Below are 4764 nucleotides of genomic sequence, written 5' to 3' on the forward strand. Positions count from 1 at the left end.
GGAACTGTCAGTCCCGTTGTTTTCTCCTCCAGATTGTTCATCCAGCCTGTCCTATCCAGACGGGCCTGCGGAGACAACAGCCCTGTCTTATCTTTAAAGAAGCTTCTTCAGCAATGACTCTGAGCAATGACTCATCACAACCTTGTTGTCACTACCTCAACACACAGTGGTTTCTATTTAGGAGTACCCATCACACTTTACCTGCCCTCCCAATGGAATCTCCCATTTTCAACCCACTCTTTCTGCTTCCTTCTTTCATAAATGATGCATCAGAGGAAACCTCTGTCAAAAGGAAGGACACACACCTCTGCTTTTGGTAACACAAAGATCCAAGTCTGGGTAGTTTACAAATCTGTGGGTCAGATGTTAGGCTGTACGCTTCAGTAGCTTCAGGGACTGATGCACCCAAGATCAGCAGGAAGACTGCAGGTGGTGGCAGCAGAAGTGAATGAAGCCAAGATCAGCAGTCAGGCTTGTGGCTGTAGAAGTGAATGAATCCAAAGTCAGATGGCAGGCTATTGATGAATATGCTAGGCTGTTGGTTCAACTCCAAGGAGCCAGCGACCAATGAGCTAAATGTAAGATCCAGACCCAGCAAAAAGCAGTATTTTCTATACCACCCAACTTAATTTGAAGTAGGCCACATCCCCGAGAAAACAGCATCAGGGTAATGATCTTAACAAAGGTGTTCTGACCCACCCTACTCTCCTTCCAGTTGACTGGCTGCTCATAGCAGATCTCATTATAAAAAATATTACATTGTGTTAGGCCACACTGGGGTCTACTTAATCTTTATGGTCCAAGCCACCGAGAATCCTGGATTAGCCAGGGGAGCACAAACCCCAACTATCACAAAGACCTTAACCTCCATTTATATCATTGCTGCTGCTGCTTCTTTTTTGGTTGGGAGTAAGAGGAGGGGTGTGGGCGTATGAATTAAAAATCTAAATAACATACTACTAGAAATACCTATTGAAAATTAGGATATGCTCCATGGCATCACCTGCAACCAGATGTTATTAACTTACATTTTTATGTCTTTCATTAAATCAACAAACCTTTCCTTGGTTAAGAGCCTCTTTTGCTCTAGGAAATCCAGTTACTCACTCTAGTATGTTGAGGGAACTAAAAGTAACTTAATGAATCCTAACATCTATGCTATGTCAACTAATTAAATTGGCACCTCCTTAATCTGCCAATGAAGTTACCACTTAGTCTGCCAATGAAGTAACACAGCATGTCACAGTTACTAAATAGAGCACTTTGATGCTCAAATTTTTAAACTGCGAACATCAAAAACCAAAATGTTCTTGGTGTTTTGAACTCAAATTCTGCAAAATATCACTACTGCTGCTCATCACATCCATCTTTAACCTGTGTTTTATTTTTGGTTTATTGTTTTATATTTGCTCAAGGTTCAGAAACAAAGTAAGTAGAACCAGTTTGGGTTCATTGTCCTCAAAAACTATTTTGCCTCTGGAGTCAAGCAAGGGCTTCTTAATTAGAGGTGCCTATAATCCTGTAATGGGAAGTCATGGGGAGAGGACACAGCATATTAAGGTCCCCCAAACTGGAGACGTTCAAAGGCGGAGATGTAATGTGTACTGCTACAAGAAGGGACTAACACATCCTAAAGAGAGATTTGGTGCCTTCTTTGACATCTCCAGTGGTCAATGACTTTTCAATTTACATTGAAATCTTCACAAATACCACTGAACTGCTTCCTGGGAGCTTAATCCCAGAAAAGCCCCTTTTCCTAGGGAAAGTATATTGCGTTGATCACTGCCACTGGCGCTCAGAGAGTTACCTGCAAACGACTGAGAGGTGCCTCAATTTATGCAATTTATGAAGCTCTTCCTCACACCTTATCCTTCCAAGCCCTATGAGAAAAAGGTGACTCTGGTCTGTTATTCTCCCATGTGTAACCAACCCGAGGTCAAAGAGGTTTGGGGGCAGATTCGAGGCCACATAGCTGAAGACAGTACCGGAACTCGAACCAGGACTACACTTCCTAAAACTCGCACTTTACCTTAGGGCAGGAGAGCCATTTTTTCCCATGCTACAGCCCTAGATAATTCTCTGCAGCTTCCCAGACGGAAGTCGTCCTCTCCACACACTCCTTTGCCCTTCGCTCCCCCAGACGTCCAGGCAGCCCAGCCCTCTGTCGGCTGCCGCGCCGGTCCCTCCAGGTCGCCAGGTTTCCCCAACGGCCGCTCACAGCCACCGCTAAACGCTCACCGCTCCCTAGCCCTGACTCACCCGGCCGTCCGGACTTCCGCTCTAACCGGAAGTCCCGCCCAATCCGCTCCGGGTTCTCTCCGGAAGTGCTTCCGTCACACGCTGCGACGACGCAGGAGCGTTTCGGAGGCTTCGGGCGGCCGCTACCAGAGCGGGGCGCTCGCGGGCAGCCAGTGGGCCTTCGCCGAGCGCAGTGGGCGGGAGAACCTCCCAGCCAGTGTGAGCCGAGACGGGGAAGCTGCGCGCAGGTGGGTCACAGCTCCCCCAGTGGCCTAATAGTCGTAGGCGGGGTTATCAACCGTGGGATGTTGGCTCTGGGGAGCTTAATTCTTATTATTTCTGAGAAGCGGCCGCCGCAACAGCAGCTAATGTGTGGCGTTGCTGTGTACCCGGGCCTCCTCAGTCCTGTGTTGGCGCGTTGGTGGTTTAATAATGAATGTGATAACGTAGCACACGGTAACTTTTGTTCTTCCTGCTGCTCAACAAATATTGAGCACCCGTTTGGGATCCGATCCAGGTCTAGGGTCTAAAGAATCAGCGATAGAAAGCGAACAAAAACCTTTGCCTTTGTGTTTTCCTCCTGAGTGAGTTTGGGGTTTTTTGAGAGTTGTTCGGCGGGAGAATGATGAGGTTCGGCTCTGCTCTCCAGTGTTGCATGCTATCAGTGGGAATCGGCTCAATGGCAGTGGATTGGAGATTGCTGTCATGTCACTCCCAATCCGTTTTCTACTCATGGCGACCCCCCAAGAAACTGTCGATTCCCTCCATAGAGTTTCCTGGCCTGCGATCTTTATGGGAATGGACTGCCAGGCCTTTACCCTGCAGGGCAGCTCAGTGGGGTGAACCGCCAACCATAAGACTGGGGCTCCTTTTCCATCTACCAAGCAAAGTTATCGAAAACAAAAGCAAAAATCTATGGTGATATGTTAAAGAGAAGAATTAAGGGTGGAAGGGAAAAAAGTTAAAATTTGAAGTAAATGATCACAGGAAGTCTCACTGAGATGAGAATTGAGACTTGACTTTGTCAGAATAAGGAAGGACACACCCATGCTAAGGCCTAGGGAAAGAGACCTGAAGGTGCACAGGCCCTTAGGCTGGTGCACACTGTTGTGTTTGAGGGGCAGGGGGAGCGAGCAGGTGGTGAGTGACGGTTGCTGAAGTCAGAGGGTGGAAAGGGAGCGTTTTAGGAACTTTGCACTTTATGGCAGTGAAGCTGGTGATGAATCATGGCTACTCAACCTTGTCTGTAGACTGAATGTTATGAATAAAGAAGCAATGGTATCTTCATTGCAACTGAAATACTGGATTTGTGAGGGAAACAGAAAGATTTATCCCAAGTCTTCTCCCCCAAATGTGTTAGACTTAGGACACTGCTTGCAACTAATGGTAAATGATGGTCTAGTTACCTCCCTGACAGCAGTCAGTTGCCAAACAACTGTCTGGACTGGTAGGGTCCCCTCCCTGCTGTTAAAGGCAAAGGGCTACTTCTCCCTAAAGGCTTACTTACAGTCATCAATTTAGTGCCTTTAGGTGGAGTTTTACACCATACTGATAATGGTTTCTATAGTGAGTCAGAAAACAGGCCAAACCAGCTCAGGGACATCCAAAGTTAGGCTGCCATCCTGAATCTAGGATCCGCCCATCTTATCACATGTATACCCCCAATGCTTCCCCTTCATATTATATGTATACCCTTAGATCACCCCCTCCCATTACTGTATTACCTATAGCACAACTCTTTCCTGTGATATATGTCTTCACCTGTATTTAGGGGGCTTGCATTTCCCCAGAGAATATAAAAGCATTGGTTAGCAATAAATCGCTCTCTCCACATGGACCACCAAGTGAGGCTGAGGTGAGCATTGCTACCATGAATTGTGTCTGACTCCATTATTTCAATCTCTCTTCTATCTCTCATGCTCTCTATGACTTTACTTATTATCGCTGTATAATTGCACCTAACAGACCCGTGATGATGTGTTAGGGCAGGTACCCTGACAGATTGGCAATTACTGAGTGGTTGGGGGTGAGACTCACAGTGGGTAAGATCAGCTCAGTTTTGGACATGTTGATTGAGGTACCTATTGTACAAACTCAAACTTACTGCCATCCAGTCAATTCCAGCTCATAAAGACCCCATAGGACAGGGTAGAACTGTCCCTGTGGGTTTCCTAGACTATAACTCTTTACGGGAGTAGAAAATCTCATCTTTCTCCAGCAGAGAGACTAGAGTTTTTGAACTGCTGACCTTATGAATTGCAGCCCAACAAGTAACCAGGGCTTCTGTAGAATGATTAGTATTTCCCACACTTGAGATATAAATGTACAGGCAAATCACCTCAGAGGATCAGGTTAAGACTGGACCCAGGAGAGGAGCACAAAGAAGCTGAGGGGCAGGAGCGTGAGCAAATGAAGGCTGGTTGTGTTAGACAAGGGTTCTCTAGAGAGAGAAAACCAAATTGCTGATAATTTAATATATTTATTTATAAAGATAAATATATAACAAGAAATGAACTGTTAAATCAT

The 4764-nt window shown here is 46.1% G+C and overlaps 1 protein-coding gene across 1 annotated transcript in view; it reads right to left on the minus strand.

Moving 5' to 3' along the window:
• The window catches only part of LOC101662558 (general transcription factor IIH subunit 2), a 20798-nt gene extending 18579 nt beyond the window's left edge, over positions 1–2219 (minus strand). The window contains exons 1-2 of the mRNA XM_030888935.2: positions 2030–2219; positions 306–479 (exon numbers count right to left, since the gene is read on the minus strand). The gene's annotated coding sequence lies outside the window, so the exon portion shown is untranslated. The remainder of the gene's footprint in view (positions 1–305; positions 480–2029) is intronic.
• Between the last annotated feature and the right edge of the window lie 2545 nt (positions 2220–4764).

Source organism: Echinops telfairi, unplaced genomic scaffold (assembly GCF_000313985.2).
Source record: "Echinops telfairi isolate 266 unplaced genomic scaffold, ASM31398v2 ScPeMD7_7469;HRSCAF=8507_1, whole genome shotgun sequence".
Taxonomy (NCBI): Eukaryota; Metazoa; Chordata; class Mammalia; order Afrosoricida; family Tenrecidae; genus Echinops; species Echinops telfairi.